At 34.7% G+C, this 25,649-nt stretch overlaps 1 long non-coding RNA gene across 1 annotated transcript; it reads right to left on the bottom strand.

Moving 5' to 3' along the window:
• Nucleotides 1–72: 72 nt before the first annotated feature.
• On the bottom strand, nt 73–23,278 carry LOC134255488 (uncharacterized). Its single transcript, XR_009989562.1, has 3 exons — nt 23,166–23,278; nt 22,622–22,693; nt 73–1,010 (listed from the first exon to the last, which is right to left on the bottom strand). It is a non-coding gene; the product is annotated as an uncharacterized LOC134255488 (long non-coding RNA).
• Between the last annotated feature and the right edge of the window lie 2,371 nt (nt 23,279–25,649).

Here is a 25,649-nt window from a genome sequence, read left to right as displayed (position 1 = left end):
TTCAATGATCGATTTCAAGATAAAGACTGGTGTTTTTTGATTAAAAGTAACTAACCCTAACCATAACCTATACCAGTTATATAAGATTAATACATTACATTATTATAAATTCAAATACATAATGAATTGGTTTTATCCATCTATAAACACTTGTTATTACAATAAGTCATTCTTATCTATTCATAAAGATAATTACCCTGAATAGGCGTGAAAATTTTCTTCTTCTTAGATTTGATATTTATAAGATGTTCGACAATTAATTCTTCTCTGTAATCCTTCTCAAGTTATATAAGAATAGTCAAAATGTGATCTTCAAGTTTAATTTATGGACCTTTATAGAATAAATCTGATATAAACGTAAAAAATAATTATGGAATGTTAGTAAATAATGTTATGCTTTTTAATTCTAGGATTGATCAGAGTTTTTAAATACAAGACGGTTATACAGGTTGTTATCTTATCCTATAATGTTCTTCAGATCTAAGGTTTGAAGTTAAAGTTATTTCTAAATCTCTCTTATTTTCCAGTATTTCCCGAGAAATATCTGTATTTTCGGGAAATTCACTGATATGTCCAGTGTAAAATTAGTTTTCCAAATTCTCTGTTCTACGTTTCCGTCATGTAAGCGATTTGTCCCAATCTTTTTTGTAAACAAAATCTCTATTTATTTCGCTTTTTTTAAATTCAATTACTCAATCATGATTTTAACAAGCAAACATAAAGACAAAAGCACCATAGCCAGAAAATTTCCTACGTTCAAAGGTGAAGAACTGGATTCCACAGTTGTACTTATGAACGCCTCTGTAGTCTTTATTGTGTCGCTCTCTGTTTCGGTAGTCATATCGGGACAAGTCAAGTTTGCAGCTGATAGACTGGCCAACAGACTTCCTTTCAAGTTCTCAGGGGTTGAGCAACGTGGATTTCCAGATGAGCGGACACGTCCAGATTTTAGGAAATCGACCAGGCCTATCAACTCGCAATCGCAGTGGAAAGGATTATTGTTTAAGATCCTGGATAGAATAATAAAAACATATATACAATGTATTGCATTTAAATTCATGAATACTATTTACTTTTTTTTAGTTCACAATACTTTATCAATAAAAAGGATATCCACATAGTGTAATTTGCTATTTGTTTCATCTATCAATTTGAAATAAAGTATATTCGAAAGATTTGCCGAGGAAATATGCACCATAATAATCATAAAAAGCAGAAATCATATTAAAAATTCTTAAAAACTTCACAATACCAAAAAAGGGTATGTTAAATTTTAACATGTTCAACTTCAACGTATTTGTCAATCTGAATGACGGAACTCTACTTAATCGTTACTTTGAGATAGTTCTATGGTACATTACATTTATACTCTGCTCTGAATTTGTATCTGAGCATTGGACTTTAGAGCTCGTACATTGTTTGTTATCTCCTTATATTTTATTGAATATATTTACTCGTTTCGTCTTTCAAGAAAATCAAGAGTTACATGTATGATACCGTTCCTTATTCAGGTTAACGTTCAAACCAACATTTTAATTGAAAATCCAGAAGAAAATGCTTTTTGTTCTTGACATTTTTGAATCTAAATGCACCATATACGAGTAATATATTGGTAAATTGAGACTTTAAAAAATTAACAATGTTCGTTATATGGAAAAATAGTTTTATTTCATAAACAAGTAAGGAATAAACACACAATACCCGATAAAAATACAACACACGATCACAATTAAGGATACATCACACTATCACCAGTAAGGATACAACACACAATCACCAGTAAGGATACAGCACACAATTACCAGTAAGGATACAACACACAATACCAGTAAGGATACAACACACAATTACCAGTAAGGATACAACACACAATCACCAGTAAGGATACAACACACAATACAAGTAAGGATATAACACACAATTACCAGTAAGGATACAACACACAATCACGAGTAAGGATAAAACACACAATCACCAGTAAGGATATAACACACAATACCAGTTAGGATACAACAGACAATCACCAGTAAAAATACAGCACACAATAACAGGAAGGACACAACACACAATCACAAGTAAGGATACAACACACAAACACCAGTAAGGATACAACACAATTTACCAGTAAGGATACAACACAAAATCAACAGTAACGATACAACACACAATCACCAGTTAGGATATAACACACAATCACCAGTAAGGATACAACACACAATACCAGTAAGGATATAACACACAATCACCAGTAAGAATACAACACAATATACCAGTAAGAATACAAGACACAATACCAGTAAAGATACAACACACAATACCAGTAAGGATACAACACACAATCACCAGAATGGATACAACACACAATCACCGGTTAGGATATAACACACAATACCAGTAAGGATACAATACACAATCACCAGTTAGGATACAGCACACAATACCAGTAAGGATACAACATACAATCACCAGTAAGGATACAGCACACTATACCAGTAAGGATACAGCACACAATACCAGTAAGGATACAACACACAATCACCAGTAAGAATACAACACACAATCACCAGTAAGGATACAACACACTATACCAGTAAGGATACAACACAATATACCAGTAAGGATACAACACACAATCACCAGTAAGAATACAACACACAATCACCAGTAAGGATACAACACACAATCCACAGTAAGGATACAACACACAATACTAGTGAGGATACAGCACACAATCATCAGTAAGGATACAGCGCATAATCACCAGTAAGAATACAATACACAATCACCTATAAAGATACAGCACACAATAAAAGTAATGATACAACACAATCACCGGTTAGGGAACAAAACGCAATTCCTATAAGGGTACAAAACACAATCACCAGGAAGGAATAAACACACAATCACCAATAAAAATACAACACACAATCACCAGTAAGGATATAACACACAATCACCAGTAAGGATAAACCACACAATCACCAGTAAGGATACAACACACAATCACCAGAATGGATACAACACACAATCACCAGTTAGGATATAACACACAATACCAATAAGGATACAATATACAATCACCAGTTAGGATATAACAAACAATACCAGTTAGGATACAACACACAATCACCAGTTAGGATACAACACACAATCACCAGTAAGGAAAAAACACACAATTACCAATAAGGATACAACACACAATCACCAGTAAGGATACAGCACACAATTACCAGTAGGGATACAACGAACAATACCAGTAAGGATACAACGAACAATACCAGTAAGGATACAACAGACAATACCAGTAAGGATACAACAGACAATACCAGTAAGGATACAACACACTATCACCAGTAAGGATACAACACACTATCACCAGTAAGGATACAACACACAATCACCAGAAAGGATACAACACACAATCACCAGTTAGGATATAACACACAATACCAGTAAGGATACAATACACAATCACCAGTTACGATATAACACACAATACCAGTTAGGATACAACACACAATCACCAGTTAGGATACAACACACAATCACCAGTAAGGGTAAAACACACAATACCAGTAAGGATACAACACACAATCACCAGTAAGTATACAACACACAATCACCAGTAAGAATACAACACTCAATCACCAGTAAGGATACAACACAATATACCAGTAAGGATACAACACACAATACCAGTAAGGATACAGCACACAATACCAGTAAGAATACAACACTCAATCACCAGTAAGGATACAACACAATATACCAGTAAGGATACAACACACAATCACCAGAAAGGATACAACACACAATACCAGTAAGGATACAACACACAATCACCACTAAGGATACAACACACAATCCACAGTAAGGATACAACACACAATACTAGTGAGGATACAGCATACAATCATCAGTAAGGATACAGCGCACAATCACCAGTAAGAATACAATACACAATCACCTATAAGGATACAGCACACAATAAAAGTAAGGATACAACACACAATCACCAGTAAGGATACAACACAATATACCAGTTAGGATACAACACACAATCACCAGTAAGAATACAACACACAATACCAGTAAGGATACAACACACAATACCAGTAAGGATATAACACACAATCACCAGTAAGGATACAACACACAATCACCAGTAAGGATACAACACACAATCACCAGAATGGATACAACACACAATCACCAGTTAGGATATAACACACAATACCAGTTAGGATACAACAAACAATCACCAGTTAGGATACAACACACAATCACCAGTAAGGAAAAAACACACAATTACCAGTAAGGATACAACACACAATCACCAGTAAGGAAAAAACACACAATTACCAGTAAGGATACAACACACAATCAGCAGTAAGGATACAGCACACAATACCAGTAAGGATACAACACACAATCACCAGTAAGGATACAACACAATATACCAGTAAGGATAAAACACACAATACCAGTAAGGATACGACACACAATCACAGTAAGGATACAACACACAATACTAGTGAGGATACAGCACACAATCACCAGTAAGGATACAACACACAATCACCAGTAAGGATACAACACACAATCCACAGTAAGGATACAACACACAATACTAGTGAGGATACAGCACACAATCATCAGTAAGGATACAGCGCATAATCACCAGTAAGAATACAATACACAATCACCTATAAAGATACAGCACACAATAAAAGTAATGATACAACACAATCACCGGTTAGGGAACAAAACGCAATTACTATAAGGGTACAAAACACAATCACCAGGAAGGAATAAACACACAATCACCAATAAAAATACAACACACAATCACCAGTAAGGATATAACACAAAATCACCAATAAGGATACAGCACACAATACCAGTAAAGATACAACACACAAACACCAGCAAGGATACAACACACAATCAGCAGTAAGGATACAACACACAATACCAGTAAGGATACAACACACAATTACCAGTAAGGATATAACACATAATCACCAGTAAGGATACAACACAAAATCACCAGTAAGAATACAACACACAATCACCAGTAAGGAAAAAACAACACAATTACCAGTAAGGATATAACACAAAATCACCAGTAAGGATACAACACACAATCACCAGTAAGGATACAACACACAATACCAGTAAGGATACAACACAATATACCAGTAAGGATACAACACACAATTACCAGTAAGGATACAACACACAATTACCAGTAAGGATATAACACATAATCACCAGTAAGGATACAACACAAAATCACCAGTAAGGATACAACACACAATCACCAGTAAGCAAAGAACACACAATCACCAGTAAGGATATAACACACAATCACCAGTAATGATAAACCACACAATCACCAGTAAGGATACAACATACAATCACCAGAATGGATACAACACACAATCACCAGTTAGGATATAACACACAATACCAATAAGGATACAATATACAATCACCAGTTAGGATATAACACACAATACCAGTTAGGATACAACACACAATCACCAGTTAGGATACAACACACAATCACCAGTAAGGAAAAAACACACAATTACCAATAAGGATACAACAGTAAGGATACAGCACACAATTACCAGTAGGGATACAACGAACAATACCAGTAAGGATACAACGAACAATACCAGTAAGGATACAACAGACAATACCAGTAAGGATACAACAGACAATACCAGTAATGATACAACACACTATCACCAGTAAGGATACAACACACTATCACCAGTAAGGATACAACACACAATCACCAGAAAGGATACAACACACAATCACCAGTTAGGATATAACACACAATACCAGTAAGGATACAATATACAATCACCAGTTACGATATAACACACAATACCAGTTAGGATACAACACACAATCACCAGTTAGGATACAACACACAATCACCAGTAAGGATAAAACACACAATACCAGTAAGGATACAACACACAATCACCAGTAAGAATACACCACACAATCACCAGTAAGAATACAACACTCAATCACCAGTAAGGATACAACACAATATACCAGTAAGGATACAACACACAATACCAGTAAGGATACAGCACACAATACCAGTAAGAATACAACACTCAATCACCAGTAAGGATACAACACAATATACCAGTAAGGATACAACACACAATCACCAGAAAGGATACAACACACAATCACCAGTTAGGATATAACACACAATACCAGTAAGGATACAATACACAATCACCAGTTACGATATAACACACAATACCAGTTAGTATACAACACACAATCACCAGTTAGGTTACAACACACAATCACCAGTAAGGATAAAACACACAATTACCAGTAAGGATACAACACACAATTACCAGTAAGAATACGACACACAATCACCAGTAAGAATACAACACTCAATCACCAGTAAGGATACAACACACAATACCAGTAAGGATACAGCACACAATACCAGTAAGGATACAACGAACAATACCAGTAAGGATACAACGAACAATACCAGTAAGGATACAACAGACAATACCAGTAAGGATACAACACACAATCACCAGTAAGGATACAACACACAATCCACAGTAAGGATACAACACTCAATCACCAGTAAGGATACAACACACAATCACCAGTAAGGATAAAACACACAATACCAGTAAGGATACAACACACAATACCAGTAAGGATGCAACACACAATCACCAGTAAGGATACAACACAGAATACCAGTAAGGATACAGCACACAATACCAGTAAGGATACAACACACAATCACCAGTAAGGATACAACACACAATACCAGTAAGGATACAACACACAATCACCAGTAAGGATACAACACACAATCCACAGTAAGGATACAACACTCAATCACCAGTAAGGATACAACACACAATCAACAGTAAGGATACAACACTCAATCACCAGTAAGGATACAACACAATATACCAGTACAGATACAACACACAATCACCAGTAAGAATACAACGAACAATCACCAGTAAGGATACAACACACAATACCAGTAAGGATACAACACACAATCACCAGTAAGGATTCAACACACAATCACCAGTAAGGATACAACACACAATACCAGTAAGGATACAACACACAATCACCACTAAGGATACAACACACAATCCACAGTAAGGATACAACACACAATACTAGTGAGGATACAGCATACAATCATCAGTAAGGATACAGCGCACAATCACCAGTAAGAATACAATACACAATCACCTATAAGGATACAGCACACAATAAAAGTAAGGATACAACACACAATCACCAGTAAGGATACAACACAATATACCAGTTAGGATACAACACACAATCACCAGTAAGAATACAACACACAATACCAGTAAGGATACAACACACAATACCAGTAAGGATATAACACACAATCACCAGTAAGGATACAACACACAATCACCAGTAAGGATACAACACACAATCACCAGAATGGATACAACACACAATCACCAGTTAGGATATAACACACAATACCAGTTAGGATACAACAAACAATCACCAGTTAGGATACAACACACAATCACCAGTAAGGAAAAAACACACAATTACCAGTAAGGATACAACACACAATCACCAGTAAGGAAAAAACACACAATTACCAGTAAGGATACAACACACAATCAGCAGTAAGGATACAGCACACAATACCAGTAAGGATACAACACACAATCACCAGTAAGGATACAACACAATATACCAGTAAGGATAAAACACACAATACCAGTAAGGATACGACACACAATCACAGTAAGGATACAACACACAATACTAGTGAGGATACAGCACACAATCACCAGTAAGGATACAACACACAATCACCAGTAAGGATACAACACACAATCCACAGTAAGGATACAACACACAATACTAGTGAGGATACAGCACACAATCATCAGTAAGGATACAGCGCACAATCACCAGTAAGAATACAATACACAATCACCTATAAGGATACAGCACACAATAAAAGTAAGGATACAACACACAATCACCAGTAAGGATACAACACAATATACCAGTTAGGATACAACACACAATCACCAGTAAGAATACAACACACAATACCAATAAGGATACAACACACAATCACCAGTAAGGATACAGCACACAATCACCAATAAGGATAGAACACACAATCACCAGTAATGATACAACACAATCACCGGTTAGGGCACAAAACGCAATTCCTATAAGGGTACAAAACACAATCACCAGGAAGGAATAAACACACAATCACCAATAAAAATACAACACACAATCACCAGAAAGGATATAACACAAAATCACCAATAAGGATACAGCACACAATACCAGTAAGGATATAACACACAATCACCAGTAAGGATATAACACACGATACCAGTAAGGATACAACACACAATACCAGTAAGGATACAGCACACAATACCAGTTAGGATACAGCACACAATACCAGTAAGGATACAACACACAATCACCAGTAAGAATACAACACACAATCACAGTAAGGATACAACACACAATACCAGTAAGGATACAACACACAATCACCGGTAAGGATATAACACAAAATCACCAGTAAGAATACAACACAAAATACCAGTAAAGATACAACACACAATCACCAGTACTGATACAACACAATCACCAGTTAGGGCACAAAACGCAATTCCTATAAGGGTACAAAACACAATCACCAGGAAGGAATAAACACACAATCACCAATAAAAATACAACACACAATCACCAGAAAGGATATAACACAAAATCACCAATAAGGATACAGCACACAATACCAGTAAGGATACAACACACAATCACCAGTAAGGATATAACACACAATCACCAGTAAGGATACAACACAAAATCACCAGTAAGGATACAACACACAATCACCAGTAAGAATACAACACTCAATCACCAGTAAGGATACAACACAATATACCAGTACAGATACAACACACAATCACCAGTAAGAATACAACGAACAATCACCAGTAAGGATACAACACACAATACCAATAAGGATACAACACACAATCACCAGTAAGGATATAACACACAATCACCTGTAAGGATACAACACACAATCACCAGTAAGGATATAACACACAATCACCTGTAAGGATACAACACACATTACCAGCAAGGATATAACACACAATCACCAGTAAGAATACAACACACAATCACAGGAAGGATACAACACACTATACCAGTAAGGATACAGCACACAATATCAGTAAGGATATAACACACAATACCAGTAAGGATACAACACACAATACCAGTAAAGATACAACACACAATCACCAGTAAGGATACAACACACAATACCAGTAAGGATATAACACACAATCACAGTAAGGATACAACACACTATACCAGTAAGGATACAGCACACAATACCAGTAAGGATATAACACACAATACCAGTAAGGATACAACACACAATCACCAGTAAGGATACAACACAAAATCACCAGTAACGATACAACACACAATCACCAGTTAGGATATAACACACAATCACCAGTAAGGATACAACACACAATACCAGTAAGGATATAACACACAATCACCAGTAAGGATACAACACAATATACCAGTAAGAATACAAGACACAATACCAGTAAAGATACAACACACAATCACCAGTAAGGATACAACACACAATCACCAGAATGGATACAACACACAATCACCGGTTAGGATATAACACACAATACCAGTAAGGATACAATACACAATCACCAGTTAGGATACAGCACACAATACCAGTAAGGATACAACATACAATCACCAGTAAGGATACAGCACACTATACCAGTAAGGATACAGCACACAATACCAGTAAGGATACAACACACAATCACCAGTAAGAATACAACACACAATCACCAGTAAGGATACAACACACTATACCAGTAAGGATACAACACAATATACCAGTAAGGATACAACACACAATCACCAGTAAGAATACAACACACAATCACCAGTAAGGATACAACACACAATCCACAGTAAGGATACAACACACAATACTAGTGAGGATACAGCACACAATCATCAGTAAGGATACAGCGCATAATCACCAGTAAGAATACAATACACAATCACCTATAAAGATACAGCACACAATAAAAGTAATGATACAACACAATCACCGGTTAGGGAACAAAACGCAATTACTATAAGGGTACAAAACACAATCACCAGGAAGGAATAAACACACAATCACCAATAAAAATACAACACAAAATCACCAGTAAGGATATAACACAAAATCACCAATAAGGATACAGCACACAATACCAGTAAAGATACAACACACAAACACCAGCAAGGATACAACACACAATCAGCAGTAAGGATACAACACACAATACCAGTAAGGATACAACACACAATTACCAGTAAGGATATAACACATAATCACCAGTAAGGATACAACACAAAATCACCAGTAAGAATACAACACACAATCACCAGTAAGGAAAAAACACACAATTACCAGTAAGGATATAACACAAAATCACCAGTAAGGATACAACACACAATCACCAGTAAGGATACAACACACAATACCAGTAAGGATACAACACAATATACCAGTAAGGATACAACACACAATTACCAGTAAGGATACAACACACAATTACCAGTAAGGATATAACACATAATCACCAGTAAGGATACAACACACAATCACCAGTAAGGATACAACACACAATCACCAGTAAGCAAAGAACACACAATCACCAGTAAGGATATAACACACAATCACCAGTAAGGATAAACCACACAATCACCAGTAAGGATACAACATACAATCACCAGAATGGATACAACACACAATCACCAGTTAGGATATAACACACAATACCAATAAGGATACAATATACAATCACCAGTTAGGATATAACACACAATACCAGTTAGGATACAACACACAATCACCAGTTAGGATACAACACACAATCACCAGTAAGGAAAAAACACACAATTACCAATAAGGATACAACACACAATCACCAGTAAGGATACAGCACACAATTACCAGTAGGGATACAACGAACAATACCAGTAAGGATACAACGAACAATACCAGTAAGGATACAACAGACAATACCAGTAAGGATACAACAGACAATACCAGTAAGGATACAACACACTATCACCAGTAAGGATACAACACACTATCACCAGTAAGGATACAACACACAATCACCAGAAAGGATACAACACACAATCACCAGTTAGGATATAACACACAATACCAGTAAGGATACAATATACAATCACCAGTTACGATATAACACACAATACCAGTTAGGATACAACACACAATCACCAGTTAGGATACAACACACAATCACCAGTAAGGATAAAACACACAATACCAGTAAGGATACAACACACAATCACCAGTAAGAATACACCACACAATCACCAGTAAGAATACAACACTCAATCACCAGTAAGGATACAACACAATATACCAGTAAGGATACAACACACAATACCAGTAAGGATACAGCACACAATACCAGTAAGAATACAACACTCAATCACCAGTAAGGATACAACACAATATACCAGTAAGGATACAACACACAATCACCAGAAAGGATACAACACACAATCACCAGTTAGGATATAACACACAATACCAGTAAGGATACAATACACAATCACCAGTTACGATATAACACACAATACCAGTTAGGATACAACACACAATCACCAGTTAGGTTACAACACACAATCACCAGTAAGGATAAAACACACAATTACCAGTAAGGATACAACACACAATTACCAGTAAGAATACGACACACAATCACCAGTAAGAATACAACACTCAATCACCAGTAAGGATACAACACACAATACCAGTAAGGATACAGCACACAATACCAGTAAGGATACAACGAACAATACCAGTAAGGATACAACGAACAATACCAGTAAGGATACAACAGACAATACCAGTAAGGATACAACACACAATCACCAGTAAGGATACAACACACAATCCACAGTAAGGATAAAACACACAATACCAGTAAGGATACAACACACAATACCAGTAAGGATGCAACACACAATCACCAGTAAGGATACAACACAGAATACCAGTAAGGATACAGCACACAATACCAGTAAGGATACAACACACAATCACCAGTAAGGATACAACACACAATACCAGTAAGGATACAACACACAATCACCAGTAAGGATACAACACACAATCCACAGTAAGGATACAACACTCAATCACCAGTAAGGATACAACACACAATCAACAGTAAGGATACAACACTCAATCACCAGTTAGGATACAACACAATATACCAGTACAGATACAACACACAATCACCAGTAAGGATACAACGAACAATCACCAGTAAGGATACAACACACAATCACCAGTAAGGATACAACACACAATCACCAGTAAGAATACAACACAGAATCACCAGTAAGAATACAACACTCAATCACCAGTAAGTATACAACACAATATACCAGTACAGATACAACACACAATCACCAGTAAGAATACAACGAACAATCACCAGTAAGGATACAACACACAATACCAGTAAGGATACAACACACAATACCAACACACACAATCACAACACACAATCACCACTAAGGATACAACACACAATCCACAGTAAGGATACAACACACAATCACTAAGGATACAGGACAATCACAGTAAGAATACAATCATCACCTATAGGATACAACACACAGTAAGAATACACCACACAATATACCAGGATACAACACACAATAAGGTAAGGATACAACACACAATCACCAGTAAGGATACAACACACAATACCAGTCACACAATCACCAGTAAGGATACAACACACAATCACACACAATCACCAGTACAACACACAATCACCAGTTAGATATAACACACAATACCAGTTATACAACACACACACCAGTTAGGTTACAACACACAATCACCAGTAAGGATAAAACACACACACAACACACAATTACCAGTAAGAATACGACACACAATCACCAGTAAGAATACAACACTCAATCACCAGTAAGGATACAACACACAATACCAGTACACACACAATACCAGTAAGGATACAACACAATACCAGTAAGGATACAACACACCAGTAAGGATACAACAGACAATACCAGTAAGGATACAACACACAATCACCAGTAAGGATACAACACACAATCACCAGTAAGGATAAAACACACAATACCAGTAAGGATACAACACACAATACCAGTAAGGATGCAACACACAATCACCAGTAAGGATACAACACAGAATACCAGTAAGGATAAGGAATACCAGTAAGGATACAACACACAATCACACAATCACCAGTAAGGATACAACACACAATCAACAGTAAGGATACAACACACAATCACCAGTTAGGATACAACACAATATACCAGTACAGATACAACACACAATCACCAGTAAGGATACAACACACACATCACCAGTAAGGATATAACACACAACACAATACCAGTAAGGATACAACACACAATACCAGTAAGGATACAACACACAATCACCAGTAAGGATACACACAATCACACAACACACAATACCAGTAAGGATACAACACACAATCACCAGGATACAACACACAATACAGTAAGATATAACACACAATCACCAGTCACCAGTAAGATACAACACACAATCACACACAATAAAAGTAAGGATACAACACACAATACCAGTAAGGATACAACACACAATCACAACACACAATACCAGTAAGGATACAGTAAGGATACAACACACAATCACCAGTAAGGATACAACACACAATCACCAGAATGGATACAACACACAATACCAGTAATATAACACACAATACCAGTTAGGATATCACCAGTTAGGATACAACACACAATCACCAGTAAGGAAAAAACACACAATTACCAGACACACACAATCACCAGTAAGGAAAAAACACACAATTACCTAAACACACAATCAGCAGTAAGGATACAGCACACAATACCAGTAAGGATACAACACACAATCACCAGTAAGGATACAACACACAATCACCAGTAAGGATACACACACACACATACAACACACAATACTAGTACACACAATACCAGTAAGGATACAACACACAATCACCAGTAAGGATACAACACACAATCCACAGTAAGGATACAACACACAATACTAGTGAGGATACAGCACACAATCATCAGTAAGGATACAACACACCAGTACCAGTAAGGATACAACACACAATCACCAGTAAGGATACAACACAATATACCAGTTAGGATACAACACAAATACCAGTAAGGAAGCGCACAATACAACACACAATACCAATAAGATACAACACACAATCACCAGTAAGGATACAACACACACACACACACCAGTAATGATACAACACAATCACAGGGCACAAAACGCAATTCCTATAAGGGTACAAAACACAATCACCAGGAAGGAATAAACACACAATCACCAATAAAAATACAACACACAATCACCAGAAAGGATATAACACAAAATCACCAATAAGGATACAGCACACAATACCAGTAAGGATATAACACACAATCACCAGTAAGGATATAACACACGATACCAGTAAGGATACAACACACAATACCAGTAAGGATACAGCACACAATACACAACACACAATCACCAGTAAGAATACAACACACAATCACAGTAAGGATACAACACACAATACCAGTAAGGATACAACACACAATCACACAAAATCACCAGTAAGAATACAACACAAAATACCAGTAAAGATACAACACACAATCACCAGTACTGATACAACACAATCACCAGTTAGGGCACAAAACGCAATTCCTATAAGGGTACAAAATACAATCACCAGGAAGGAATAAACACACACACAATAAAAATACAACACACAATCACCAGAAAGGATATAACACAAAATCACCAATAAGGATACAGCACACACAGTAAGGATACAACACACAATCACCAGTAAGGATATAACACACATTCACCAGTAAGGATACAACACAAAATCACCAGTAAGGATACAACACACAATCACCAGTAAGAATACAACACTCAATCACCAGTAAGGATACAACACAATATACCAGTACAGATACAACACACAATCACCAGTAAGAATACAACGAACAATCACCAGTAAGGATACAACACACAATACCAATAAGGATACAACACACAATCACCAGTAAGGATAGAACACACAATCACCTGTAAGGATACAACACACAATCACCGGTAAGGATATAACACACAATCACCAGTAAGGATACAACACACAATACCAGTAAGAATACAACACACAATACCAGTAAGGATACAACACACAATCACCTGTTAGGATACAACACTCAATCACCAGTCAAGATATAACACACAATCACCGGTAAGGATACAGCACACAATACCAGTAAGGATACAACACACAATCACCAGTAAGGATACAACACACAATCACCGGTAAGGATACAGCACACAATACCAGTAAGGATAGAGCACACAATACCAGTAAGGATACAACACACAATCACCAGTAAGGATACAATACACAATCACCAGTAAGGATACAATACACAATCACCAGTAAGGATACAGCACACAATACAAGTAAGGATATAACAAACAATCACAGTAAGGATACAACAAACAATACCAGTAAGGATACAGCACACAATACCAGTTAGGATACAGCACACAATACAAGTAAGGATATAACACACAATCACAGTAAGGATACAACACACTATACCAGTAAGGATACAGCGCACAATACCAGTTAGGATACAGCACACAATACCAGTAAGGATATAACACACAATCACAGTAAGGATACAACACATTATACCAGTAAGGATATAACACACAATCACCAGTAAGGATACAACACACAATACCAGTTAGGATACAGTACCCAATACCAGTAAGGATATAACAAACAATCACAGTAAGGATACAACACACTATACCAGTAAGGATACAGCACACAATACCAGTAAGGATACAACACACTATACCAGTAAGGATACAGCACACAATACCAGTTAGGATACAGCACACAATACCAGTTAGGATACAGCACACAATACCAGTAAGGATACAGCACACAATACCAGTAAGGATACAGCACACTATACCAAGTAGGATACAGCACACAATACCAGTAAGGTTACAGCACACAATACCAGTTAGGATACAGCACACAATACCAGTAAGGATATAGCACACAATCACAGTAAGGATACAACACACTATCACCAGTAAGAATACAACACACAATCACCAGTAAGGATACAATACACAGTACCAGTAAGGATATAACACACATACCAGTAAGGATACAACACACAATCACCAGTAAGGATACAACACACAATCACCAGTAAGAATACAGCACACAATACCAGTAAGGATACAACACACAATCACCAGTAAGGATACAACACACAATACCAGTAAGGTTACAACACACAAACACCAGTAAGGATACAGCACACAATACCAGTTAGGATACAGCACACAATCACCAGTAAGGATACAACACACAATACCAGTAAGAATACAACACACAATACCAGTAAGGATACAACACACAATCACCTGTTAGGATACAACACTCAATCACCAGTAAAGATATAACACACAATCACCGGTAAGGATACAGCACACAATACCAGTAAGGATACAACACACAATCACCAGTAAGGATACAACACACAATCACCAGTAAGGATACAGCACCCAATACCAGTTAGGATACAGCACACAATACCAGTAAGGATACAACACACAATACCAGTAAGGATACAACACACAATACCAGTAAGGATACAACACACAATCACCAGTAAAGATACAACACTCAATCACCAGTAAAGATATAACACACAATCACCGGTAAGGATACAGCACACAATACCAGTAAGGATAGAGCACACAATACCAGTAAGGATACAACACACAATCACCAGTAAGGATACAACACACAATCACCAGTAAGGATATAACACACAATCATCAGTAAGGATACAGCACAAAATACCAGTAAGGATACAACACACAATCACGAGTTAGGATACAACACACAATACCAGTAAGGATACAGCACACAATACCAGTAAGGGTACAACACACAATCACCAGAAAGGATATAACACATAATCATCAGTAAGGATACAGCACACAATACCAGTAAGGATACATGTACAGCACACAATACCAGTAAGGATACAACACACAATACCAGTAAGGATACAACACACAATCACCAGTTACATTATTGGACGAAAAAAGTGCTTAGAATCCCAAATTTTACTGATAAAGTTTGATAATTACTGATACTGTGCTGTTGTTGCTGATAAATACTGATATTTACTGTTATTATTACTGTTGTTGCTGATATTTTTTGTTGTTTCTGATAAATACTGATAATTACTGTTGACTTTTACTGTTGAGTCTGATAAATACTGATAAATACTGTTGAGGTACTGTCGTTGCTTAGAATTGCTGATAATTACTGTTGAGGTACTGTCGATGCTGAGATTTACTGATAATTACTGTGGTCATTGTTTTTAACCTGGAAATTGGTTTAAAATAAAACAGAGGGCTATAAAAACCTTCAATTATTACTTTCTTTTACTTGAATTATCATGACAAAATTTTCATATTTCTTTAAATGTTCTGCTTGTGACAAAGTTACATGACGTATGTATATATGCTGATCTCAATTTCTACTATAACCTTTGTAAAAATTTTGACAATAATCAAATGAATTATTAATAGAATGAATATATAGAAATAGAATTAATAAAAAAAAATTAAATGAAGAAAAAAAAATGGAATTTTACTTTTGCATAAGATCTTCTTGAAAAAATAAACTGTAAATAAAAAGAAAATTATGCTATCTTAAAAAAGATCCATCGCCGCCTTTCCCGACTCCATGAAAATTATGTAGGGAGATCGGTGATCTTTTTTTTCAATAATAAGAAAAAAGTTCTTAATGGATGGAAAAAAATTAGGATAAAAAAAGTTTCTGCAGGTTCGAAAAGTTGGATTTTTTTCCGTTTTCACTAGGTCAACTGGTCGAGTTTGGACAACATTTTGTTTTTGAAGGCCTTTTTTTCTCGAAAACAATTATATTTATCTTGTTAAATGTTCAGTTTTCTGGTCTCTTTTTGTCAAAATATTTGAAGTTTTGCTCGAAAATTAGAAATTTTATCCCTTTTAAAAAGTAACCAAGAGGTGAAAACAGGTTTGAATTATGTTCAATCTGTGGGCACTGATTTTAATTAATAATTTATTTATTTATTCATTTATTTTAATGTTATGTACGTAGAAGTTTGTAGATCGTCCAAGAATTAAACTCCTCCACATGTACATATGTACAAGTACACACTGTATGCATGTGCAACCGGCAAATGGGGCGAGCTGATTAAAAATTAGAGGTTAAGAATCCCTAGTGCAAAGGTACATGTGTTTAGTTTGTCTCTTAAAATTTAAATACAAAATCATTTTTTATTTAATCAGTTTTGAAATCTCAATTTTTTTTTTTATTTTATGGAATGGAAAATAAGAACTGAAATGAGACTTAATTTAATATGTTACTTTTAGTATATGATCAAATTGATCGATTTTAATTTTGCTTGGTAAAAAGTTGAAAGGAAAACACCTTTAAATTGATTTCAATTGATCAGAAATCGGTGATCGACCTGTGATTTGGCTGTATTGTGTACATGTCTTCAACCCCGGGTAGAACGGGATACAACTTATATTCCATGCAAATTGTAGTGGTCAGCGTAACAATGGGCACTAATTACCTATTGTTCTTTGTCTGTGGCTACCGGTGTTATCAATAAACAAACTACCTACACTGTGCATGTACTCGCTACTTTGGAACAATCTTAAACTTTATGGTCGCACGAAAAAAAAAATCCGTAATATTGAATTTGATGACGAATAAAATTGATAGAAAAAATATTTAGAATAGAACACTTTGGTACTATAATAATAAAAAAAAAGATATATACATGTACATCATGTACGTAGTACAGACTTAATAATATCTTAATTATTAATTCAATTCTCAAAGATCTATCTTTCTTCAGTATTTAATTTCATGTTTTAGATTTACGCATATTTCTTCAATCAATCAACCAATCATTTAATTGAATCTTTTAACCATTTTACATTAGAATACATAGACCATCAAAACATATAAAATGTAGGTGATTTTATGCATAACAGTAGGTCTAAAAGGCATGCGTGAGTAAGAAACTAAACAAAATTTTTGTAGGTTGCTATAAATGCGAAGTAAGGGAATTTAGGCCGGGGAGTATATTTTGTTTATAAGATAAAAGTATATCCCGGGGGAGGTGGTCACATGTATTTTCAATTCTGAATCTCTGCTAACGATGGTTTGGGACCGGTAAATACGTAGACGAGAAATTGACTTCACTTTTTAATTAAAAAAATGTGTGCAAAATATACAATCATATAGATATAAAGAGAAAGATTGCTTAGTGAAGCACTTTTTTAAAATAATATTAGCATTAATTGTACACAATTCAGATGCAGGGAAACTCCACTTCGCTTTATCCGAGAAAAAAAACCTTAAATGTATGGATTTTGAATGTCAGAAACATGACGTTGTGTATCGCACTCATGAATAAAGTTATAATTACTTCAGCTCTGAATTTTGTATGGTTCATTGCAATTGATTCTCTAAAATAATTTTATTCATGCATAATTATAAAAAAATTCGATAAGTATAATATCATAACTTGCATGACTTTTAAAATACACAACTAAAGAACAGACCATGCCCTATCGGCTATCACTTAATTGTAGACAGTATTTAAGCCCCTCCTTTTTGTGCTACAATCAAGTAAAATCATATAAATAAACACCAAGTCTGTACTGTTCGTTTATACAAAGGTCTCGGACAAAAATGGAATTAAAAAAAATATAATCTCACAAAATTCTAATTAAACAAAAACGCAGGCCGTAACGGTATCCCTATGGCAGAATGTACTAATAATTGACCCAATTCTAAAACGAAAGTAGAACTTTTACACATGGTTGACATGTATGTTCCAGAACAACAAGCACAAAGTGTGCATTAATGGAAACAGTTAATTCAAGTTATGATTTATTTTTTTTTGTTTTTTAACTGACTGACCGCATATAACATGTTTAAGGAGTGGCGCATAATATTCGAAGCCATATGCCCATAGACTTAAAACTATACAATAAAAAAAAGAATTAGCCTAAAGAAAGATGTATATATTTCATTGACTGAAAATCACACTGCATAAGATTTATGTCATGTAGTGTGCAATACTTAAGCCTTAACAAATAATCTAAAAGAGAGAGAGAGAGAGAGAGAGAGAGAGAGAAAGAAAGCTAGAAAGCGACACAATGATATAAAATTCGCAGGGAGGACATCGGAGAACTAGAGCGCGCTGTCTACATAATATATATAAAAAATAATTAAAGATGCTTCAATTTAATTATTTAACCCTGTCACATTCTTCTATAAAATAACAACGTGTACGCTTTAAGCTAGATTTTATGACAAATATTTAATACTGTCTTGTTAAAATGAGAGCTTAATTTAAAAGTAAATGGAAAGGGTGGTGTTTTCAACTTAATGTGCTCATGCATTTTCAGTTCTCCACACGGTATAATAAATTAATATTTACAACCATTGACTGTATTGAAGTATCAAAGATACCCACAAAAAGCTTTTGATGACAGTACACAGACATGTGAGAAAAAATATGACATGAGATTTTTTTAACCTTTATGAACAAATATTAAACTTTTAAAAAAGTACTTGGGAAGAAAAACCACTGCAAATACAATAAAATAATTTTCCTCAGATAATGTCATCTACGTGTAAGGAGAAATTCAAAGAAAAAACATAAACATTTATGAAAGCTTATGTTAACATTATGGTCTAAAAATAATTATAATGAAATTAATAGCTGAAAACTGAAAACAAATTAATAAAACGTGACTTTTTTTATTTAGAATAATTTATTTTGTAATTGACTGTAATGAATTTATTAGAATACTTTTTAAAAAAACAAATAATCATTTCTCATGCTATTTTAATCCATTCCAAGGTTAAAAACAATGACCATAGTAATTATCAGTAAATCTCAGCATCGACAGTACCTCAACAGTAATTATCAGTAATTCTCAGCAGCGACAGTACCTCAACAGTATTCATCAGCATTTATCAGACTCCACAGTAAAGGACGACAGTAATTATCAGTATTTATCAGCAACAGCTAAAATTATCAGCAACAACAGTAATAATAACAGTAAATATCAGTAATTATCAGCAAGAACAGCACCGTATCTGTAATTATCAAACATTATCAGTAAAATTTGAGATTCTCAGCACTTTTTTCGTCCAGTAGTGTTAGGATACAACACTCGATCACCAGCAAGGATACAGCACACAATACCAGTAAGGATATAACACACAACACCAGTAAGGATAAGAATGCAATAAACTAACACCAGTAAGGATACAACACACAATCACATTTAAGGATACAACACACAACACAAGTAAGGATACAATACACAATCACTATTTGGGATACAACACACAATCACCAGTAAGGATACAATACACAAAACCAGTAAGGATACAACACACAATCACAAGTGAGGATACAACACACAATCATCAGTTAGGATACAATTCATATTTTAAATAAGCAGTTGCTATACGCATTCTGCAACATAACCTGACTTGCGCTGTGGAGAATAGAATAAATCGAACACCGACAAAAATTACTGAGGAGACATTGAAGCAGGCCATTGTATTATTTAATGCGGTATCTCAACAAATACCTTATTTGTACAGGTATGTTGTATTCTAGCGTTAATCAAAAAATAATGTAGTTGCTTACACATGCACGCAGAATATGGAGGGGTAAGATATACTTTCAACTAATAAAGTAAATATATAGACCCTCTTTTTGTGGTGCATCACGGTAAAAATTCCGTCCTGCACAGATGCTATGTGCATGTGTTGCCATTTATGAAGACATTGTTATAAGATATTGTTATAAGATAAATAGTGTGATAATAATGTTTATTTACTGGGTATAGGAATACGTAATCACATTTTGTAAGCATTCGAATAAGGAGTTTCCAACGTAAGAATGAAATCGGTTCTTTCCTTCCGAGAAAGAGTCTTTCAGGCAGCCCGAAGAAAAAAGAGCCCCTGTGTGTCGATCAGATATTTGCAGCAGCAACTAAAGGGATTTCTTTTTCCCAGAATATCTCAAGTAAGTTATGCAATAAAAATCATCAAACTAAACTGTGAAATAATAAATGGCATAAATTAAAATTTTAATTGAAACTTGAATTTTCAATCACACAGCACGCGCAATATTGTAAATACCCATTTCACTGACTTATACTCGAAAAAAAATTTATATGGTGTGGAACTCTTAAAAAAAAACTTACAAAGTTCGTAATGCCGTCAGGCCATTGAAGGTGCCGTTCTTTGTTGTGGTTATTCTGTTTTCCTGCAGATATCTGAAAGATTGTGAAGAATGAAAGTGAATATATATATATAGCACCATTTTCTCTAAAAATGAATGGGACAGTTAAAACTTTAAATACAGCAAAGCGTCAGTAAAGATTGAAGGCATTGGATATTATGGTATGGAAGACTAACCCTAACCCTGAAGACTTATATTTAAATAAATATATATTACATACAAGCTTAAAGTCTTTCTTATCTTGTTAAATCTCAGTATTAATGAATGCATGTTTATTGTGAAGGGATTATTATTCAAACCTCCCACCTCCCTTAAAAGGGGAAAAAAAGTTAACGAACTTACAGTCTAATTTTGATAAATCTTTGAATGAATCATGTTGTAGTTGATAGTCTTTTTAATTATGAATTAACCGTATAACTGATATTCTCAAATCATTGACCGAATCTATACATAGGATAACTGTTTGAAGGATTGATATTGCGAATTTGATGGAATAATGAACTTACATTTCGTATATTTTCGTCAAATTAACGAATGTATTGTCCTCTATTGTGCTTATACTGTTATTGTGTAGATCCCTGAAAGATAGAGCAAAGAGTGAATGTCAGGTGCAATTTTTTGTCAATTTATAATTTATAACAATTTTAGCTCATTTTTAAAAAAATATTATCATGAAACGAATAGTATTCAATATCAAATTTAAATCAAGGTTAAATTTTTTGCAGAATATAGTATTTCGAACAAGTATTTCTTTGCTACTACGAAGAGTTATCACTTCTGATATTATCTACCGGTATATAACAAATTAATTTAATAGGCATTCCTGAAGTGATATATATTAAAATGTTTTTGCAATTAAAACTCGTGTATATTCAATTCTAAATGTTAGTTCCTACAAATTACAATGCAGAGGCAATTAGCTGAACAGAAATAGTCGAAGTTACAGATGTACCCTTGTGCAATGAAAATGGATTTTCCGCCTCCCTTTGTTTACAACAAAACTCGGTTATTACGAAGTCATTGGGGCCAACGGAATCATTTCACTATATACGTAATTCGTTATAACCGTATTCCTTGGGACCCAAGATGACTTCGTTATATCCGTTAATTCCTTATATCCGTGTTCGTACTGAACGAGTTTTGTTGTATTTGTTTGTTAGTGTTCAGGAACATCTAAAGGATGTATTGACGACTCCTTGAAACAGTGTCATGCATTCGACGTCTTCAAATAGTTCACATTTAAGATATATTCATATCTTTTTGTCAGTTTACATGAATCAGTCTTTCCTTGTTATACAACAGGACACTATATTTTTCCTAAGGTATGACGCAAGTTATAACTCCGATTATAGTTTTACTTTGAATATTGTACTAGAACTGCAGGCGAAACTTTCTGGTCGGTCAAACTAGCCGTTTAAGTTTTAAGTTGTACCTGTATCTTGTATTGCATATTCTGTCAAATGATGCATGGTTAACAAATAATGACATAGTGGAACATAACTTTAGTACAAAGAAAATGTAATAAACATTCTCCAAACGACTAAAATGTGTTGCTTTCAGCTTTTTGATAATCCACATACAGTTTATAAACAGATTTGGTAAATGACCATAGGAAGGGAACCCCCCCCCCCCCAAAAAAAAATGATAGTGAATAATATTTTAAATACTCGATAGAAAACACAGCTACTTTATGCTTGTGCTCCCTCAATTGAAAAAGTATTTTCTTTGGCTGGTTAATGATTTTTTTTCTTTCTTTTTCTTCCTTCTTTTTGTGGCAGTTTCATAAAACTGAAAATATATGGTTGTGCCCCCCAACTTCAGCTGAAATGCATTTGAGCCAGTTAAGGAAGATCTCTACACCTATGAAGCATTACTGATTTTTGTTGCATGCATTTGTTTTAAATAATAGACTCAATATCCGATAAAATAAGGTTCCAAAGCATTTTAACTTTTTTTTTAAATATTAAGAATATTTTAATTTATTTTGTTAAAACCCCTCCTTACTATATTTTCAAAAGCCCAGTGCTTTAAATTTCTCTTCAAAGTTAATGTTATAAAATATTGAAATAATAACCAACAAAGTTAAAAAGAAAATCTACATTTTTTTTAATCTCAATTTACAAAAAATAGAAAAACAGCATTTTCTTGAAAATAACCGGTTGGATTTTCTCCAATTTCTGAAAAGATACATTATATCAAAGGTCAAAAACAATGAAAAAAAATGAAATTGAACAAAATACATCACAAAAATTAGAGTTTAAAAGATCTGCTTCAAGAGTAGGCTCAAATATCTTGGTAATGTTTTTCTATATACTTCAAATAAACTCTACTTAAACTTGCACAAGTATTGAAAAAAGATGTCAAGCAAAGACATTGAAAGAAGTCCATATTTTATTGTTTTTTAGATGGGTTTAAGCGAAAACCATCACGTTTCTAGTCAATGACAAAGACATGTATTTCGTGACATCATGGTATTGAGAAAGGTAGATTTACTTACCGTTTGTATCCAACTTGCATGTGTTATCCAGTGTTAGATATAACATAACATGTAAACATGGTAGATGGCCAAAAAAGCGTAAAAAAAAGAAATTCCTGTAACCAAATTCTTTAAAAAGCTGCACGTTTACCATACAAACAGATGATAATCAGTGTTGATCAAACGTTTGAGTCATGCAAAATTCCTCTTACTGCCGAAACGTTTTGGTGATTCTCATTAAGAATTTACGATTTCACCGGGTATAACCACACATTCGGGTGTATACAAATCGTGAACAAGTATCTACTAGTCGCTAGGAAGATGATACATATGCCTAATCTTATCAAAATTGCATTTTTGTGGGATATACTTTCCTGGAGTTTACGAAGAAAAAAACATTGACACGTAATGATGAATTAGCATATGTTTTATGCATTTTTTCCGACCTTAAAATCATATTTATTCTTATAAGTTTGTAAATATATATTTTTTAAATTAAATTAGTACAAATTGA

Source organism: Saccostrea cucullata, unplaced genomic scaffold (genome assembly GCF_032062105.1).
Source record: "Saccostrea cucullata isolate Sc308-1 unplaced genomic scaffold, CSIRO_AGI_Scuc_v1 ctg7774, whole genome shotgun sequence".
NCBI classification, from domain to species: Eukaryota; Metazoa; Mollusca; class Bivalvia; order Ostreida; family Ostreidae; genus Saccostrea; species Saccostrea cuccullata.
The sequence above is the reverse complement of the archived record's forward strand: the minus strand, read 5'-3'. Positions and strand labels throughout refer to the sequence as shown.